Genomic DNA, 22,610 nt, shown 5'->3' on the forward strand with positions numbered 1-22,610 from the left:
TCATATCCCAGGGCACCTGTTTGCTTCTGAGAAGGTAGTACTCAGCCATTACAATACAATATACAATACAATACAATATGTTTTTATTGTTGAATTAGTAAAAATCCATACAATAAGAAAAGTAAGATTAGCCAATGTTAGCATCACAAATTACGTTAAAAAACAAGAGAGTACCCCCCTCTTACAACATAGGGATTTATAAAATGAACTTTGGATCACAAGCATACAAAAAAGGAAAGGCCCTGGACAGTTTATTAGATGATCTTTAACTGACTTGTAACTGCTTTCTAATTTCAGTCATAAATTTGAGACCCCGATAAGTCAGCCATTAAAAGTATTGCACCCCTGCTAAGAAGTGCAGTTATTCTCCCTTTAAAATGAAAGAAGTGCAGGTATTCTGTACCAGACAGTACCTGCCTATTTAAAGCACCAGCACAGGGTAGGACAGAGCCTGGCCGCCACTCAATACGTGGTGGCAGCAGCACCAGAATCGGTTGGAATAACGTTCCAAGCAGATCTGGGTTATATCTCCTAAATATGACTGTCAAAAAGGACGAGAGTCTGTAAGATGGCTTTATGTGCCATAACTAAAGGGGTTAACTGTATCCTGGCCACCGTTTGTCTAGTGCTGCCAGGTAAATTCCATTACTATAATACAAAAGGGACTGCACTAGCCTCTTTTTTCAGGTGGCACACAGAGGTGCAGGTGGTGCTCCCAACTTTCACATCCAGGGAAATCTTATCATCGTTATTGGCCTCCGTGAACTCAGTACATTTAAAATTGTGGGGTAAAAACGCAGCATGATTTGCACTCAATGCTCTATCATCAAAATCTCAAACACATGGCTGCCTTGCACTATTTCCAGGAAGTTTCCTATGGTTTGTACACACTTGTAGTTATATAATGTTTGTTTCTAGTGATGGTAATGCATCAACTTCCACTGGTAAGAAGCATCCCCTCAAACTTGTGTAAATCACACAGATTTAAAAATATCTCTGGGACACTCAGGGCCTGATTAAGAGTTCAGGGGGCTGGTTACTTTGTCACAAATGTGACATTTATCCCATCCGCCTTATTAATAATGTGCTATATCATAAGGCACTTGTAATATGGCAGATGGGAAATCATTTATGATTCCACCAAACACTAAATCAGACCCTGAGTGTCTTCCCCAAATTCACTCTAAATCAAGGAGTTGGTAATGGCCTGCTAATTAGGTGTATACAATTTATTAGAACTGCAGGCTATCACTTTGCTACCTATAGCTTGGAAGAAGAGATATATCCCTGTTGCTAGTGCCCTACGAACCCACCCATATAGTTCAGATTACTGGGGCCCACTGCAGCCAGTAAGATCTGTGTATTTGGAGGCATGCTTCTCCAGCGGGTAGCCTAGGAGTTACTGGTAGCTCCCAGCTACCTGTAAAGAGCTCGCCTGTCTGCAGTTCGGGCCACTAAAATTAGAAGCTTTTGTCTGGTCAAATATATGTATCTTAAACTTGAAAAGTGTGCATTCAACATGCAAATGTGTGTATTTTCACAATTCACAAGCTGATGTTTGAAGAAAAAAGGATTTCCAAAATATATTTAATGCTTATATCTGAGTGATAAAGTATGTAATATTACTATTATTAGTATATTGGTGCCAGCATCATTGCAGCCATGGCTGTCATATATTACCCAGGCAGAGCCGTTCCAAATTGAAAAGGCCTTTTTACGTTACTGCCGGCAACCCTGAATGATGCACTGGGGTGATCCCTGCTGGTAATATTGCATGGAATGGCCACTTATATAATCGTGTTTGACATGGTCGCTATTACAGTACTTAGGGCCTGATTCTGATACGGTTAGGAACGGATGTATGACGTTACAACTCATACTTTTACAACGCATACCATTACAACGAAATTTTTACAACGCAAACACTATTACAACGCATGTATTTACAACGCAGGTACCTTTACAACGCAGGTACCTTTACAACGCATACCATTACAATGTAAGTATTGGTAAGTATATATTAATTTTTTTAATTTCAAATAATAAAAAATAATCTATTTTAATTTAATTTGATGTAATGTTATTTAATTTAATTTAATTTCATTTAATTGATTTAATTTAAATTTAATTTAATTTTATTTTTACCCTGTACCCCTGTACCCCAAAAACCCAAAACTGACCCTGAACCCTAAAAATACCCCTGTACCCCAAAAACCCAAAACTGACCCTGAACCCTAAAAATACCCCTTTACCCAAAACCCAAAACTGACCCTGAACCCTAAAAATACCCCTTTACCCAAAAACCCAAAACTGACCCTGAACCCTAAAAATACCCCTTAACCCAAAAACCCAAAACTTACCCTGAACCCTAAAAATACCCCTTTACTCAAAAACTGAAAACTGACCCTGAACCCTAAAAATACCCTTTACCCAAAAACTGAAAACTGACCCTGAACCCTAAAAATACCCCGTTTCCCAAAAACTGAAAACTGACCATGAACCCTAAAAATACCAAAAACCCAAAACTGACGCTGAACCCTAAAAATACCCCTTTACCCAAAAACTGAAAACTGACCTTGAACCCTAAAAATACCCTTTTACCCAAAAACTGAAAACTGACCCTGAACCCTAAAAATACCCCTTTACCCAAAAACTGAAAACTGACCCTGAACCCTAAAAATACCCCTTTACCCAAAAACTGAAAACTGACCCTGAACCCTAAAAATACCCCTTTACCCAAAAACTGAAAACTGACCCTGAACCCTAAAAATACCCCTTTACCCAAAAACTGAAAACTGACCCTAAAAATACCCTTTTACCCCAAAACTGAAAACTGACCCTGAACCCTAAAAATACCCCCTAAAAAAACCCAAACATATAAAATTTAAAATATAATTATATACTTACCAATACTTACGTTGTAATGGTATGCGTTGTAAAGGTACCTGCATTGTAAAAAAATGCGTTGTAAATACATGCGTTGTAATGGTTTTTGCGTTGTAAAAATGTAGTTGTAATGGTAGTGCGTTTAAAAGTTGCGTTGTAAAGGTTGTTTCCCTTAGGAACGCATTCCTAACTAGGGCCTGATTCTGATGCGGTTAGGAAGGCCTCCTAATGGCATTTGCTCCTTCCAAATTGGACCGGGAACGTGTCTCCCCGACCCAGGACCCAATTATGATGCGGTTAGGAACATATGCTCCCAATGAAGTCGATGGGAGTCCAACCAAATCGTATCTGGAAGCATCCGGATGCATCGTACTCCGTTGGTTGGACTCTCCCGATCCGACTGGGTTGGAAACCATTTCCAAACCGATTCAGTCGGGAAACTTTCCAACCCGCATCAGAATCAGGCCCTTATAATATTAGTAGTTGGTTTTTATTGAACATAAGTAGCTCTTATTACAAAAATGATTAGAGATCCTTGTTCTGATAGTGTAGCCACTTCAGCCTGTAAGATCTGTGCATTCTGGGGAATAGCTCTGCTGAAGGTACATCAAGTAAAACCTGTGTTGATCCGAGGCTGCAGCATTAAACTAGATTAGGCATAGCTTAATTCTAAGGGGCATGTCCTAGGATGGAATAACTATCTATCCAGAGGATAGTTCTTTGATTTCAGCCTGTAAGATTGATGCATCCCAAGGGGCAGCTCTCTTGAATTCTTTTCCTGTAATATTTGTGTAACCTACAGGATAGTTACATCACATCCTTCAGGATGAATCTGAAGCACAGCTCTGCTGTGTGAGGTCGGTGCCGACAAAATATATCTTCTTGCAGGATATCTATGTCACAACATGTGTGAATAGTGCCACAGCATGTGTAATTAATGTCACAACTTGTGTAAATAAATGGATTATTCTGCTATCAGAAGTTGACCCTGCATGACCTTTGTTTTTGAGAGATAACTCTGATATCTGTGTGTGTATATTTATGGTAAACAAACAAGTCCCTACAATTTTGCCAAACGATTATGGCATCAAGTAAAAGAACAAATTTTAGCATCCACTGATCACAATATTTATCTCCTTGTCCCCTATTGGATTTCAAAGGAGACCTCCCTCTTTCTTTTATGTGTATAATTATTAACATAACCTGTGTAATCTACTGATTAAATTAAACCACAGTTTAATGTCCATAATCTGACATTTTGGGGCAGATGTATCAACATCCGTGTTTGCGATTCTCAAATAGCGATTTTTTGAGAATTGCTATTTGAGAATTGCAAAATGGGATGTATGTAGAAATCGCAATTTTTTAGCGATTTCTTAATATTCCTCAATAGCGATTAGCAAATTGTGAATCGCAATCAAGGAATACTTTCCCATTCATTTCTATGGGCCTGGAGGCCTATAGGAATGAATGGTAAGTTATTCTCAATTTGCGATTCGCAATTTGCGAAATGCAAATTGAGAATAATTTCAAGGTTGTCATAAGGACACCCTGATGCACCCCTCAAATTTACATTTGTGCGCATATGGCGCACATACATGCCCTAAGGGCATATATGTGCTCCACATGGCACCTTTACAAATGGCAAAAAGTGCATTTGTGAAAGAAATCGCAAATTACCACCAACTCAAGTTGGTGGTAATTTGCGATTTCTCAATTAGAAATCGCACAACTTGGGTGCTTCATACATAGCATTTAAGGAATCGCAATTTGCGATTCCTTTAATGCTGACGCAAAATTTAAGGAATCGCAAATTTTGCGATTCCTTAATTTTGCAATGCGATTTCAATAATACATCGCATTTTTCGAGTTTTTTTGTCGTAAACGCTGCTTTTTTGCGAATCACAGCATTTGCGACAAAGAAAAACGGAGGATACATATGCCCCTTTATGTCCTATTTGTAAGGCCCTATTTTAGAACTAATCCCCTGCGTCTGCCACATGATTTTTTAAAGTTTGGCTTTATGAGTGTGGATAGTCATATATAATTAAAAGCCTAAGTGATATAACTGCACTGTGACTCAAGAAGTGTAAATGCTGATCATGTGAATGTTTGAAGTGCTAGTGTCATGCTTTTAACATTGAGTGTTTGACATTAGTCGGTTGGCACTGGTAGAATATAAATCAAGTCTTCACAGCAATGATTAGTCAGACTGTGCATTGCTTGATAGCCACAAGCTTCAGCATCTATCTCATCTTTTACACAGTTCATTACAATAATTTGTTGGGGAATTCACGTGGTACGACTCTTGGGGCCTCCAGTCTTGCTCTAGTCAGGAAAGGTCAGTGGACCTCTGACATTGCTGGCAGTAATGGTGTTTTGACCAACACCTCTCTAAAGCTTTAGGGGCATATCAGCAACGCTTTGTGATAACTATTGCAAAGCGTGCTTAGCACTCCTTTCCCTAACGAACGCTATCGCAGGTTTTTGTCATGGAGATATCGCGTTATTAGCAACGCGTATCTCCAAGGTGATAAAAAGTCCTGCGATAGCGGGGAAATCGCCGTTTTGCAGGGAACAACGCTGGTTTTCCAGCGATGTTCCCTGCAAAACGGTGATAAACTTGCTGATACGACCCTGTGGTCGTATCAGCAGAATCCACCCCCTATGTTAGGGGTGGCTAAGTCAAGAATTTAGCAGACATTAGTTTTTGGAGAAAACAGCAATTTTCTCCAAAAACTAATGTCTGCTAAAATTCTACGGCATCCTTGCTGATAGCGCGAAGCCACCCTATTGATGTCCTGACATGTAGTGTATGTCAGGAACGCCCACTTAGCATCTCATTAGAGATACAAAGGTAGGCATAGTACAAAAGGGTGCTAACATGCGAATATGCATATAAGCACCCTCTTGCTGATAGGACGATGGTTTTATCTCCTCTTTTCTGACTTTTAAAGCCAAAAAAGCTGAGATAAAGCCCTTGCTGATATGCCCCTCAGTTTCTGAAATTCTGTACCTATCTTTGTCCCCCACTAGCTGCCTTAGCAAATTCGGTAGATAAGAAGGTGAGGTTTACCCTATTTTACGTAGCACCTGCGTTTAGTAAATGAGGGCAAACAATGATCTCTGCATATTCTTAAGAAATCTCTATTGATACTTTATGGATAACAGAGTGCAGACAATTCTATATCACAAAAAGTGTGAGCAAAATCCACACCACTAATTGAGTTACTTATAATTTTATATGAAACCATACTGGACAATGACACATACCAGAACCATATAATGATCTTGATAGATAAACAAGTTTGACATTTTCCAGTGATGAAAGCAAGGTGGCAGCGCAGTGCTCAAATACTGTAGTTAACTTGAAATACAACTGTATCTGGTGATCAATACATGAAACAAGGCGAAGTCGAGTTCTACCATTAGTTTAGTCATCACAGACGTCTGAGATAAATGTTCCTATCCAGTGGTCTAAAAGGATGTTTAGCTAGATCATGTTCTATTGATGTTTTGTCCCACTGAATAAATAATGCTCGGGTCTTCATCAAGACGTGGGGAATTTGTATCAGACATTACTGTTTGCATCTATAACAAAATGAGCATACCTAGATCAGGGTCTAGGGCTTCATCAGAAAGAAAATGTGTGTGACATAATAGAATTGTAGGAGTAGAAGACTATTGAAGATCCAGATGGACAAAGTTATTCCAGCTTTATGCTAGACAATTGGGGGCAAAGGCTATGATATTTGAAAGATGTGTGGGGGCACAGCTGAAACTCTTCACAGTGCACTGGATGCTCAATACATTTACTATGTCCTCCTTTGCCCAAAGGCCAAGAGCAGTGGGGTTTCTGGCCCAGAAGAGGCAACAAGTTGTTTTTTTTGACAGAGTTTTATATAGTGCGAACTTGACCCGGTAACGGGTATCAGAGAGCTTTACATAGCACCAGTTGCGTTACATGAGGATATATATTTTTTTTGTTAGGCACGGGGAGATTAAGTGATTTGCCCAGAATCACAGGATATTCAACGTCATTGCCGAGAATCAAAACCCGGTACCCCAGATTCGAGGTCGACCGCCCTAGCTATTAGGCCTAGCTGTTAGGCCAACTCTTCTCCTCTCTGACTGTGGCCAGACCCTTCTGCTCACTCCTACTGCATGTGTCTGAGGGCCCGATGTAGGTAAATCCCATTTACCGATTTTGAAATACCGAATCCTACCGATTCGGTATTCAAAAATCGGTAAATGGGATGTAGGTCCCAACATCTGGATTCGTTACCGAATCCTTAACAATTCTTAAATTACCGATTTGGTAAATACCGAATCGGTAATGCCCATTCATTCCTATGGGCTTTGAAGCCCATAGGAATGATTAGGCATTACCGATTCGGTATTTACCAAATCGGTAATTTAAGAATTCACAAGGGTGCAGGGGGTGTCACTTTGACACCCTCTAGCACCCCCAAAACGGCCATGTGTGCAATGTGGCACACAGACATGCCCTAAGGGCACGTCTGTCTGTCACATAGCACATGTGTACATGCACAGATGTGCATGTACACAGGAATCGGTTTTTTACCATGGATTTGTATTCCATGGTAAAATACCGATTCTGTAAGCCATGTGCTGCCGGAACATAGGCTACCTACATTGCATTTTCGGTAATTTTACCGATTCGTTATCATTACCGAATCGGTAAATATTACCGACTCGGTAAATTTACCGATTCGGTAATGATAACGATTCTGTAAAATTACCGAAAATGTGCCCCTACATCTCCATAGCCCTTTACCGATCGGAAACGGCCGAAAATCGGTATTTTCGGCCGATTCCGATCGGTAAAGGGCTACCTACATCGGGCCCTGAATGCCTTAAGCAGGTGATGTGAGCTGCACAGGAAGTTGCATGCTAAACCTAATTCAAGGTCAGGCTCTTTGGCCACTCCCCTGCTCACAGCCAAACAGACTTTGCAACAGACTTCAGGCAAGTAGGCAACCCAGCTCAATACTGTGGACATTTACCACAGGAGATAGAGGCAAGACATCAGAGTGTGATTGGTGTATTATGTGCATAATAAGTACTGCACACAGATGTACTCAGTGTGCACAAGATATAGGGAAATGGACACAATGATTATGATGTTTTTGAAATTCATATGTATTGAGATCAGGGAGAGAAAGAGTTCAAATGCTTTTCCAACTCATAAAGAGGTAAACATAGGGAGGTACCACTGCAGAGCCTGGTACCAGCTCTCTCTTCTAAAGAAAATGAAACTGTTTTGTTCAGAAACTGACCTCAGACCTGCTGTTCAAGCCCTCGTAAACTTGCATCTGCAATGGTAGGATCACACTGCTCCATGGTGTTCTACGCTCCATATGAGCAACGCTTCAGAGCTTCTTGCACACCACAGCACGTCTCATCCAGGGCCTGAAGAAATATGATCACATCTTTCCCATTGTGTTGGAAGTAAATTGCCTCCCTTTGGCGGCCAACACCATATTCAAAACCAGCTGCACCATTTACAAAACCATTAAGACCAGCACACCCAACTGATCTTGGAGACAAGTTTGCAATCTCTGCTGGTTTATGACATACCCATCAAATCCAGGACACTATAAGACTGCAGACTAAGAAGTGTAGAAAAGAAAATAGAAGGCAGAACGTTTTTTCCATCTATGCACCGAGGATCTGGAAAAACATTCCCATATCCATCAGGACCATCCCAATACTGCTCCAATTTAGGAAAAAGTCGAAGATGTTCCTCTTAGAAGAACACAGCTTCAGCATGTATTAACAGTCTGCAAACCAGCTTCCATGCCTATCACACCTTGACTTTATTATTGTCTTTCAACTATACAGCACTCTTCTGCCTTTTCGCTGGGCTTCCGCTACAGAAATACCACATACATACATATATAGTTTATGTGATCTGTCATATGTTTTGTATATTTTACCTCTTGAGCCATGATTAGCATTTCAGTGTAGTATAAACTAAGCATAAAGTTTCACAGAAAATCATGTAAGTAGTATATGCTATTTGCAGGGAAATAGTGAAGGCAAAATCTAGTGCCACCTATTAGAGGATAGAGTACCAAGTGTGGCTAAAAGTTATGCTCGCTTGATGTACAGAGGTTATGTAACAGTATGATATTCTCAATGCTATTGTGTAAACCATTCAGTACTTGGATGGCTGGTTATGGGTTAATGTCAAAACAATTGAAGCTCTTAATGTAGAAAAAAATTGACAAAATGCAGCACACATAGAAAGAGGATAAAGCAAGAAGAAATAAATATATTTCTCCTCTTTACGTCTCATCTGGGGAGGCATAGCATTTTGACGTATTCGTAGGTCTACCACTAAAGCACATTTTGGAATGCTCCAAAATCCATGGGCGGATGCATGGGATCACCCACGCTCCACCCATGGAATGCCTCACTGCCACAGAGTGACACAGGGCAATGAATTGTGCTCTGCTGCATTCCTCTAGATTTATCAAGCCGTACAGGGCCACGCAAGATGGCATTGCGCGACTTGGTAAATATCACTTAGGTTTGCGTCGCCTTTGCGCCCCTTGCATGGCGCAAGGACAATGCAAAACCTCAATCAATATTCCCCTAGATGTGTTTGCCAACAACGTGGTTTACAAACTTTGCCTGTAAGCATTGTTTGACGTGTACGTTTTTATATCATTTCGGAGCCATTTCATAATGTCGGTTTTTACTACAATGATGTTGTTCATGATATCATTAGTGAACTCAAGTGATAGCTTCAAATATGCCATTAGAAATATCAATAGTGATTTCATTGATGATGTAATTTGTGATGTCACATGTAAGGTCACTGTTAGCGCATGGGGAGGGGCACTAGTTATGGTTTGAGTAGCATTATACAGCTGGAAATTTTTAATGCTTTTTATGTTGAGATTTGGGTGTATAATTTCACTTTTATTGTGCTAGCTTTCATATTTTGTGAGGATTTCATAAACATATGGTAATGCCTTGTGAGTAAATATAACCAAAGCTACTTATAAGAATTTTTTCTGTGAATTGTAAAGGTGCTGTTTATGATATACTACATTCAGCCCCCACAATGATGAAAATTACTGTACATAGCCTTCAACAATATGCAGCAGACTCTGGGAGCAAGGTCTGGCATATGAATAAGCTCTGTGCAAGCCCCGCACCAATGGACCTGCTGTGCATGGCCTATAGCCCTGCACAGTGACCTCTAGATGCAGTGCCTGATCTGCGGGGAGGGAGAATGTCACCCAACTCTCCAACTGGCTCACCGTATACGGCATTTGATTACACCCCATGGGCTCTGGGCACATGGACAGACCATTCACTAACCCCCGTTCCCCTGATTCTAGTGCTCTGAAAATAGGGACTAGCCCCCTCAATCACTGGACCTGCTGTGCAATTTCTTTAGCCATGCACAGCAACTCAGAACCCAGTTTGTCTCAAGGCCCCATCCAAGACCCTGTGACAACCAGCAGCGGCCCGTGCAGGTAAGGGCAGTGGGGCTGGATGGGGCGGGGGGGGGGGGGGGTTTCAAGAGACGACGAGGTACCATTGATTATTCATTTAATTTTCCCTCATGGTCGTCTGCCAAAATCCCCCCCACCAACTGGCCTCACCACTCTTACCTGCATGGGCTGCTGCTGGCGACAACAAGGCACGTGTGTATGGCCTTCAGCCTCGTGCAGCAAGCTCCGCGTACTGGACTTGGACCAGCTCTGCCTCAGCTGTGCACAATAGGCTCTGAGTTCCAAACCCCCCTCCACACACACACCTATGAAACCAGCTGTGCTTGGCTTTTGGTGAAGCACAGCAAACTTCAGACTAAAAACGTGCTTGGCTCAGGGTGAAAGATGCCATTTGTTGAATCTGATTGACATGGCTCTCGCTAACTATATTAAGCCCAATCATTAGAAACTCAGTGCTCGTGCAGATCCATCAAATGGTGCCAAATGTATTAGCAAATCACAGCTTTGTGACCCCTTCCCTTTTAACTCCTTTTACCATCCTTGACAGATTGGCTCAATTTGACATTACAGCTCAGCGCTGAGCATGCTAATGGCTGCCAAATTTGAAGTAGATTTGTCAAACAGCACAAAAGTTACTAGCATATGCAAAGTTTTTTTGCCGCCACCCTTTTGCTGTGCTCTCATTTGATAGATCAGCACACAACATGATATACAAAGAGTAAGTTGCAAGCAAGTAGCAAGATGTAAAAAAACAAAAATGCCTTTTTATTTGAAAATACAATTTATTGAGGGGACTGACCTGGACTGACCTGTCTCCTTTGGTTCACTATGGATCCCCATTCCCTTAGACTCTTTTTGAGCAGACTAAACTCTGAAATTTTGCAAATGAAAGATGTAAGAAAAAACTATGTGTAAACTGTTAATAGACCAGTCTCATGTTTCTAACCATTCAAATTTGATTGAGGAAAATCGCACGTTTCATGACCTTGAAGTCAGCTGAAAAGATATAGTAAATAACCTTTCAAAACCTGTTTGATAACTTTTTCTAACTGTAATTTCTCAAAGACTTGTGAATATATTTTCTTTCTGCTTTAAGTTCTATTTTCATGGTAATTTTGTTGAAATTCCACTCAGAGGTTTTAACTGTCGCAGAGAGCATCTTTCCGACTGGAGATAAAAAATAAAAACTTGTTTTTTGAGTCCCCACATTACTCCACCTTGATGGATTTGCATGAAACATGAGGTACTGAAAGGAGAAATACAATAAGTAGCTGCTTTCATGTAGATTCGTCAAAACAATGCGAAATTATTATCAGGACAAAAAGACATTGGTAAGAGCATCTGAACCAAAACTACACAGTCGCTATCACCAACATTCTAATATACCAAGGAACAGTAAATTCACAAGTTATAACTTTGTAGCTAACACAAATGGCACAGGTGTCGCCCACAGGGCTGAGCTCTGCTCTTTCCCTGTTCTACTTCCTGTGTTCATTTTTAACCCCTTTCACCCTTATTTAACCACAGTCGCTCTAGGTCATGTCTGCAATTGCCCATGTGGTGCACGCGCTCTCACTTGCAAGAGGTGTTCTATATAGCAGGGGGATGGCAGCCTGCCCGTTGCTTAGCTTTCGTTCTAATTGGCCAGCTTGTGCTGGCTTTACTTCTACTTCTTTCGGCTGAAGCATGTACCAAGTTCTGATTGCTTCAGTTTGACTGTTATCTTTCCGCTAATCTCACTGTGATTGAGGTACAACCTTGATTCTTTCTTCTTCCCTATCGTTCTTGTTGACCCTCTTGCAATTTGTAGCTATGTTTTACTGTGCCACACACACTTTAAAGACGTTCTTTCCTCCTTTGAAATGAATCTTTCTTGTGACAACAGATGGTGTCTGCTTTTATTGTGTCATCCGATGTTATCTACTTCCAAATAAATGTTCACTAAAGACGTGGACATGGGTGCAATTTCTTTCTTAACGTGGTTTGATTTTGTGCCAAAGCTCATATTTTTTTCTTTTTCACCCATGGGAAGATTAATTGATTTGCTCAGAGTCCCTAAGGTGCTGTAATGAGACTTAACAAGCATTGGCAATGTCAATAAGTCTTGCCTTTGAGACTATAATTCAGTGTGCCATTGCCTATTGTTTAGGCTGCACAGCATGGGCAATGCCAACTTTGGCAATGATTTGTAGCAAAAGTGTATAGCAGCACAGCTTCTGTGTAGCATGTCTGAACATAATAATAAATAAAGACTATGATGCATCCAGTGCTAATGCACTTGTAAACAAAAGTGCATTAGCCCTGGCTGCATGATAGTGCTTTCTTAAATTAGTTTTAGCTACACTGAAAAGCATCTGTATTGCTGCACAGCATGGCTACAAAACAGTGTCAAAGCCAATAGCTCTCAATGGCGAGATCCTTTGGCTTTGCTAATGCTTATTCCAGACTCTCACGTTGCCGGACCATGTGAATCTACCCCCACCCCCCTTCCAGGTGTCAAATCTTGCAACCTTATTTCTGTCCCTTGATCTAGAGTTACCAGCTCCTCGGCACGAGAAGTCTCCCGTGAGCCCTTGATGACAGTCCCATTATCCTACTCCTCACATCTTATGATTGGTGATGAGGGAGATCCGTGAAAACTTTCAGCATCAAGGGCATTGGACATTTCTGTGATCATTAATTTCTATGACCGCTGTGTCCCTCCGGCCCTGTGCAGTAAAGGCCTATCAGAATTTGCTGCCGGTGGGAAAAAGCACCTCTATCTTTCTGAGCAATGTGCTTTATTCATCTTAATTTAATTGATTAGGAATTCATGTTCAATTTTAGTAGGTGAGCAAAAAGAAATTGTGTAGTTTTGAAAATGGTGATTAAATTACTCAAAACTCATCTGGACAGTCATGGCTGAGCGCACAGGGACCAAGATGGATGAAGAGCAAGGTATGGTGCTGTCAAGGTCATGGGAATCTGCTCATCTTCAACACCTTGTAGGTGCACACTTTACTTGGTCCAGGAACGAAAGACTCTGTTTGAAGGACTGATAAATCCAAACTTTTCAAACTCATGCTTCAGGCAACACTACATCAATCCAGGCACCAACACAGACTTGCAGGGACAGCACAGACAGCAGCAACATTGGAAGCTGCATTCAGAACAGGTACAAGACCCGCAGCAGAAGCAAAGGCTGCTCTCACAAGCTTATTGGCCAGAAAGTTACTTTCAGTAGTATATTAAACAGTTGAAAAAAGTGTCTTTTGATGTATTTTCCCTAATTGGCACATAAAAAAAAATCGTTGACCTCGTTTGAATGTGCATGGTGCCAGATATGTGTTGCTGGCAAGAAGTGTTTTTGCTAGTTTTTTGTTTCTTTCGGTAGTCCAAATGCTGGGGCTGTCACTTAGCCTGGGCCTTTTGTATCAACTGTATAACTGATGCGTTTAGTCTTTCATGTGATACTTGGCTGCAGTCTGTACTGCAGCTTTTATTTCTTGTCTCTTGTTTTGGTCATCATTGAAGAGTTTCAGGTTTTTGCAAAGGATTCCGAAAGCATGTCTTGTCTCGCATACATCTTCTTCCAGAATGTCTGCAATTTCCTAACCATGAAGGGTTCTTACTAGGCTCAACATTCCCTCAATGCTCTGCAGGTTTGTTCCCTGTGATGCACTGAATTGTCCAACAGCTTAGCCTTTCAAGGAGGTTCAGCAATCGTAAGACAGTTAGACCACCAACATTGCAAGAACATGAAAAGAGATGCCCTCGCAGACTGCAAAAGAGCAAGCACCAACCAGAGCAAGGAACTCTTCAGCATCATCTCAGAGTTCTCCTGTACATCAGCCACCGAGAATATGATCAGTCCATGCCAGGAACTTTGCAACACCCTGGAGAACTACTTCCACAACAAGATATCCTCCAGCTACAGAAACTTTGAACCCAAACCCACCGACCTCTACAACCTCCTCACACCAATGGACCCTACCAAAAACCACCCGCTTTCCACATGGACTCTACTCACGACACAGACCACCACAGCCATAATGAACACTATCCATGGACCCCTACCCCCACCAGTTTTTCAACCTTGGGAGTAACGTAATCAGCAGGGAACTCATTGCCATTCTCAACGCAGCCATCACCACGGCTGAGACCTCCTGAATAAACACTCTATCGACCAGAGCAAACTCAAGAAGTACAGTCCCATCTCTCAGCTCCCGCTTCCCACTAAAGTCCTTAAGAAGTCCATCAACCACCAGCTAACAGAGCACGTAGGAAGAAGCGACCTGATGGATACCTCCCAATACAGTCTCAGAGCCAACCACAGCACCAGGACCACCCTGATTGCAGTTACAGACGGCATCAGAACCTTCTGGACCGGAGTGAAACAGAGGATCTGATCCTCCTCGACCTCTCAGCTGAGCTCGATGCTGTATCCTACCACACCCTCATCAGAAGGCTCCACCACGTCAGGATCCAGGGAGACGCCCCCAAATGGATAGGATCCTTCCTCACAGATGCACCCAGAAAATCCACTTAGCACCCTTCACCTAAGAGCCCAAGAGCATCATCAGCAGCGTTCCCTAAGGCTCATCCATCAGCCCCACCCTATTCAATATCTACTTGACACCCTCAAGCTGACATCGTCCAAACCCATGAACTCAACATCATATTCTAATAAGATGACACCCAGCTCATCCTCTCACTCACGGAATACACCTCTGCCATTAGAAATAATGTCCACAAAGCCATGACGAGTGATAACCAACTGCAGGAAAATCAACACAGACAAGACAGAAGTGCTGATTTTCTGGAACAACACCTCCCCGTGATTGACAGCTGTTGGCCAGCTGAACTCGGACTCACAGAGACAGACTATGCCTGCAACCTCTGCATCATCCTGGACTGCCAACTCACCATGAAATGACAGATCAATGCAGTCTCCTCAGCCTGCTTCCACACCCCCCACATGATCCAGAAGAACTTCAGATGGATCCCCATCAATACCAGAAAAACCATCAAGCCCTTGTTACCAGCCGGCTGGACTATGGAAGTGCTCTCTACACTGGAATCCCCATCCAACTCCTCAAAAGATTCCAGACGATACAGAACTCAGCAGCCAGACTCATCCTCAACCTCCACAAATGGGACAAAATCACGCCCCACCTCAAGAATCTCCACTGGCTCCCTGTCCAGAAGAGATGCCAGTTTAAGATGCTGACACATGCCTACAAGGCCCTCCACAACCAGAGACCAACATACATTAACCACTGTCTGAACTTCCACCAACCTTCCAGACACCTGCGCTCTACCGTTCTTGCACTCCCACACACTCCCACATTTGCCGAAGCTACAGGGGTGGTTGTTCCTTCTCCTACTTTGCCGCCAAGGCCTGGAATTAACTACTCCTCCACTTACGAACATATCCCTCTCTTGCGGAATTCAGAAAAGGACTAAAAACCTGTCTTTTTGACAACGCTCAGTGAGATCTCAGCACCGAGATACCCTCAGGGTTGCATAGCCACGCTCTATAAATGCTGTTTGATTGATTGATTGACCCACCTATTCCGCCTCCATGGCCCTCCACATTTTTGCTTGCTCCTTTCCACCAGCTCCACCTCCATTGCCCAGCTGGCAGTCTCACAGCATATAGCCTTGTGGGTGAGTAACTGTATGTAAGTGGGGTGCTTTTTCCTTTGGAGTCTACTCAAGCTTTTCTATCACTGTCTGTGATGTCACTCAAAAGCCCGTTGTGGAAAACCTCTTCATTGTTAATACCTAGACATCATCACATATCCACATAAAGAAGAAATCACTTAAAGAAGTTCAATGCCCCAAACCCTCAATATTATAGAGAATTAAAACAAAGATATCACATTATAGGTTGCAAAATGCACTGTAGGCTCTTTTCTCATTTTTGTTACTTTCTACATCATTGAGGTTGCTTGCTATTCTCCAGAACTCGAGCTTCAATATTTTAAATGAACTTACCATTATCACTCTAAGGTACTCCACCTAATGAACTGAATCACAGTGATTGACTTGCCATCAGTGGTGGCCCTGAACATTTTGAATAAGTGCAACACTCTGGAATCATAAGGTTTCAATCAAAGCCTTTTCAAAGAGGTTGTTACATGCTGAGCATAGTTTATAGGAGGTGGCTGTCCTTCTCCAAGTATTACTGACCAAAATATGTCTCAGCTTCTCCTTTATATGCGGAGAACCAAAGAATTAACACAAAGTCAATTATTACCTTTATTATGTTTCTTTTTTTACAACTAAATATTCAGGTTGCCAATGATGCACACTGTTTCCTCGGCTTCAGACATCCAGTGCAACAAATAATGCTTGCACATCACACAGACTTAGATGTTCAGAGTCTACTTGAAACTCAACCCAAACAACACAGAATTCCTGTTATTTGAAAAGAATAATAAACAACATACAGTACAAACTTGGCTTAATAATGTGAATCTCAATGACTTTGAAACCCAACTTTCAATCAATACCAAGTCACTTGGATTCTGTCAAAACAAAGATGGCCTGTTACCAACTCTCTCTTCTAAAAAAGTCAAATGATTTCTTCCAGAAAGCGACTTTAAAACTGCTGTCAAGCTCTGAAATGCTTGCATCTGGAAGGGGGGCATTGCCCTACTCCATGGCTTCTCTGGCACCACACTGGAACCTCTTAGGGGTATCCTGCATACTGCAAGACAGCTTATTTAGGGCCTAAAGAAATATGATCACATCACCCCCATCCTGATGGAACTTGATTGATTCGCTCTGCCAACCTACACCATCTTTAAAACCAGCTGGATCCTTTGCAAAGCTATCATGAGCAGCACCCTTGCTTACCTTGCAGACAAGCCTACCATCTCTGGTTAATGTTGACACCCCCACAACCATCAGATTGCAGACTAGGAAGTGTAAAAAAGCAAAAACTACACTGAAGGCCTTTTCCATGTATGCACCCAGGATCTGGAACAACATCCCTGTATCCATCAGGACTACCCCAACATAGTTCCAATGTAATAAAGAGTTGAAGACTCACTTCTCTACAAAAACACTATATCGCAGTGCATTAACCATTCTCCACGCAGTTCCATCTCCTCTTACTCATTTACTTTACGCTTGTTTTTGACTTTGTATAGCACTCTGCTGCCTTTTTGCTATGTTATACCACATACGAACATACATATATGTTTCATCTTGAAATTATTCTCATATTGGCTTAGGCCTACTACAATCCTTCGTAGGACTTTCTCTTCAGACTTCAACAACAAAGTCTTTAAGTCAATATGCCCTGATTTTGGATTACAGCCCACCCAACACCCTACCACCGCTCGATCTAAATAAAGATATGCACCCCCGAGTGCTTCCCAAGCCTGGTCCTGTTAGTACCAGATTTACCCTGTGAGGAAGCCGCGATAATCAACTTAAAAGGGGCCCATACTTTGATGAGAATATCCTGGAATAGTGCAGGTCTAGAGGGCAAATTGGCTCAAACAGATTAAGGGGTTTTCATCGAATAAGCCGATATTATTATGTTACAAGAGAGCTGGGATTTAATGGCCTCCAGAAGGTGAGGTTTTAAAATCTCTATCATCCCAGCCCAGAAGGCTCGCTCTGGCAGGGCTTCGGGGGGGGCTTACAACATGGGTCTGTATCAGGTTAGGGTGCCAGGTGAAACAGTTTCATTGCAATTCCAACAATATTCTGAGGCTACAATTTGTGCTGTGGAATGGCAAAAATCATTATCTGTATAATGTTTATAACAGAAAACCCTCAACAGCCACAAAATCTGGGGAAATTGCTGACTTCAGAGAATGTATACGCACTGGAAATAGACATATTGCTATCATAATTGGGGGTGATTTTAATATGTGTTTTGAACCATCAGCCGTAATTCAAGACATTGCCAGTGAAGATTCAGAGAATGGTATCCCTCAGCAAAATGGAGCTGTATCCTAACCACATCCAAGACTGCTTTACAAAAACGATTGATCTCTCTCTTTCATGTCAGCTGAGAGCTTACAATGCCCGTGCTCCATCAGACCTAAAGAGGCAACCAACATTTAGAAGGGGACTTTATTGGAGTGATATTGAATATTTTCTTTTAGATCTCCATTGGGGTGACCCTCCCAGGGCTCGCCAAGAGTCTTTTAATGCCAATATGGCTGAAGCGCAGCAAGCTATTTGTAAGCTGAGAGCTGGGAAGGCTCCTGGCCCAGACAAGATCCCTGGGTCCCTGTTTAAATCTGCCACAGAAGTCTGGCTGCCATATTTTAATGATATTTCTAATGCTATTCTAGCAGGTGCATCAATCCCCGATGCTGGAAGGAAGCAGAAATAGTACCCATACATAAGAAGGGCTTGAGATCCTCTCTGGACAACTATCGGCTTACAAGCCTGACAGATATAACCCAGAAGATTTTGAGCAAACAGATCTTGGTCCAAATTAATATTTGGATAACAGACAATAACATACTGTCCCAATTTCAGGCAGGTTTTCAAGAGGTAGTTTTTATGTAGCATTTGTGGACCTCAAGCCTTCATCTGATATGGTTCTCAGAGCTAAACTCTGGGCTGTCTTGAGGGATTTGGGCCTTCCTTTTGTGCTACTTGAAAACAATGTTCGACTCCATACTGGTAATTTTGCCCAAGTTAAATGGGGTCCCAAAGGTGAACTAACAGACCATATTTTAGTTGACAGGTGTATTGGGCAATGATTTGTACTTGCCCCAACACTTTTCCTATTATTAATTAATAAGTGTGTCGATTTTTTAATTGGCTGTGCAAACTACTCGGCTGTCCTTGGAGGTGTTACGATGCGAGCACTATTATTTGCCACCCTAATGGTGTTGAAAACTACCAAGGGCCTAGAAGTACTACTAGATAGATTCAACTTATTCTGCAAAAGTCATCAGTTAGCCAAAAATGCTGATAAAACTGAGTTTATGGCTATCTATACCCCAAGATAATTCAGAGGAACAGTCAGATTTGGGGAGTCAACCTGAAGAGAGTTGCAGATTCCGACTACCTTGGTATTCATCTGTCTAGTACCAGTTCATGGAACAGTGAGGTTGTTAAGAGTGGGCTTCTTCTTAACCACAAGGCTGCTCTTACATTAAATTGTGCAAAAGACACAACTTTTTGCCCCATGTCCCCATTATTGGATATTTGGAGAGCCCACGCTGTGGCCCCAGAAATGTATGGGTCTGAACTTTGGGGTCATAGTAATATTAAATGCTCTGGATAACTGAAAAAAGTTCCTGAGGGCAGCGCTTAAACTCTCCCAGAGTACGCCCTTGTTTTTTTTCAGAGTGGTGCTGAATGTTTTTCCAATCAACGCTACAGTGAGACTTGAACCTGTTTTATACTGGTTGAGATTAAGGCTGGACCTGAGCTAGAATACTTCAGGAACGGGCTTAAGGATATAATTTTAATGCCCAGGTGTGCTGCTACACTGCAATGGTTAAATCATCTCAAACATTCCCTTTTTGCATTGTGGTTCCTTGACTTGTGGCAATGCCCGGAGTCTCTCTCCACCTCTTCTGTTAAAAAAGAGGTTTCCAGGGAAGGCTAGGTGGCCAAAGTTTAGAGCTTGTACTAGCTTCGCTCGCAGGATGTTTAGTGTTGGGCTGTGCAACTGGTGGTTTAAGCATTTCAAGCTATAGATAACCCCGGCTCTCTTAGTTCTAAGCTCTTTAATATGGGCCTCTTGTTTGGCCCCTTCATTGAACCAGACACCCAGGTAATTATAGCTCGTGAAGGTGGATATTTGTTGGGCCCCTAATTTCCATTATGCAAATTTCTTGCTGGGGTTTTTGCCAAACACCAATATTTTAGTCTTTGCCTGATTCACCAGAAGTTTGTTCTCTAAATTATAACTGTGGAGAGTGCTATGGGCTCTCTGTAGGCTGGTTCAGGTGTGGTCAATTATGGCGATGTCATCTGCATATTGCAGAGTCTTGACTATAATGTTGTTCTATCTATAAAAGAAATCTAGGCTACATTTTGGGCTTACATAATGACCGACTTGCCTCTTAGTTCACTAATGGCATTGTCGTTGGGGAATGACCCACTAATATTCTAAGGTTCATATTTTAAAAATATCACTTTTAACAAACGACTGTCTATACAGTGATAGAATTACTATGTAATATGTACTAAGGTGAAACGCTTCCACTTGTTAAGAAATACACTTCTTTGAAGTTTGAAGATTCTCTACATATTTTACCATATATTTTTCATGATATTATACCATATTTTTACATTATGTATGTTGTGGCTAGGCTCGTGCACAGACTCCTTGAGCCAAGATAGGCCCTTGGCTCAGCTCTGGCTGGTTGGTCCTATTAATGTGCCCCCCACTCCCACCTCTTCCTGCAACTCTGGCTTTGTACATGGGGCTGTCATTCACTTGATAAAAGGATTTGTAAAAGGTGAGGACTGGAAACAGGAAGCCCTGCACACATACACCAATTTGACAAATCTACCACCAAGGCTTCTCGTAGCAGAGACAAAGAAGAGTCTGTTCAAGGAAAATACATTTGACATAAGTGATACCAGGGTAGGGACTCATGACTGTTGTGTTGTACATGGCAATAGTCATAATTTCCCAGGGAGAACTACAAGGCTAGGTGTGTAGTTTCAGGGGAGGGGATGGGTGTTTGTGGTATTAATACATTTTTTACTTGGTACTTCGGTATGTGGTCCCTGAGTCTGGTTTGCTATGTCTGTTTCAGTTTTTCTTGTTGGTCTCATTTCACTAAGAGATTATAGCTTTTTTATTTTTGGGAGTGAAAAAATTAAATATATATATTGACTGGTTTACTAAAAAAAAGTGCATCTGTGCCCATAGAAGTACTTCTTAAAAAATGGGTACAAATTAACTACTTTTTGGAGTTCTCCATGCAGTAGTAGTCTTGGAAAGCTGCACCACTCTCAGGCTTCCAGGTATACCATTGACAATCAAGCACCCAAAAGGTGATGGAATGAATGCTTAGAAATAGTCTAACCAGTTTCAATCACTCAGGTAGCATTCCATCTATTGTTTTTCTCCCACTGTGCCCTTCTAGATAGAGGTCCACCTAACACAAATCAGTACTGTACCTGTTCCTCTTGGAAACAGTCCATCCTGAACCTCGGTCCTCCCACCCCTCCACACTGCAGTTTTTCACTTGGGAAACTTGAGATTCACCCCCTCTCCCCTAAATCTTACTAACTAGGCTATGCCCCTGAGCTGTACTGTGAGGGGGAAGCACCACTGCTGCACCTATTCCATGAGAGAGGATTATCACCACTGTTGTTACCACAGCTGCACCTTTTCCAAGAGACAGATATGCATTCACAATTGATTCTTCAGTTAGACCTATTGTGTGTGGAAGAGTACCTTGCACTTTTGCTGTACCAATGTTTACACCATGGCATAATCTTGTATCACTCTTCCTGCTCCTGCCCACTGTACTTTACCTATTGTGTTTTTAAGGAAAGGTTGCACTGCTGCTGTACTTGTGATACCTGTGGTATGTGGTGGTGAAATGATATAAACCTTTGCATTATAAAAAAAATGTGCCTCATAAATACTTGTTTGAATGCTTGAATATATGATGTAAATGAAAAAAATGAACTCTCACCAAATATGTGGGCCCAGCTCACTTTTGGTTTTGCACGTGAAACAAGCAGTTTTCAAAATGGATTAGACCACTATGTATAATTTTAAAAAGAAGTTATCAAACGGTTTCATGTCATGTGTGACACATTAAGCCAATTCTGGCTCTTTATCCCTTTGTAAGCAGCGACTATTTTTACCCCATAAAGAAGTAAAAAAAAAAAAACTACAAGCCCTAGATTGCAATTCTTTTGGCTGAAAAATTAGGATTGGATGATTGTTCTATATGTCTTCAGGCCGCTTAGCAGTCAGGCTTGGGTCAGACCAATGCTTATCATTGGTTGGACGTGTCAAACTTATTTACTTGCTTCTTATTGGATGTCTTTCCTTCCACTTCTTGTATTTGTCACGCCCCTGGAGCATACATTCTTTAACATTGTTTTGATAGAACATATGTATCCTTCCATTGCTCACATTTAGGGAAGTGCTTTTTCCTTAAGCACTCCTTGGTAAGGAACACGTTTTCTTGTTCTCTCTCCCACTCCTGTGTGTGTGCTTCGCTGCTGCCTATCCCATTACAGCCCCACCCCTCCGTACTCTCTGCGTTGCTCTTGCACACCCCATCATTG

Source organism: Lissotriton helveticus, chromosome 3_1 (assembly GCF_964261635.1).
Source record: "Lissotriton helveticus chromosome 3_1, aLisHel1.1, whole genome shotgun sequence".
Taxonomy (NCBI): domain Eukaryota; kingdom Metazoa; phylum Chordata; class Amphibia; order Caudata; family Salamandridae; genus Lissotriton; species Lissotriton helveticus.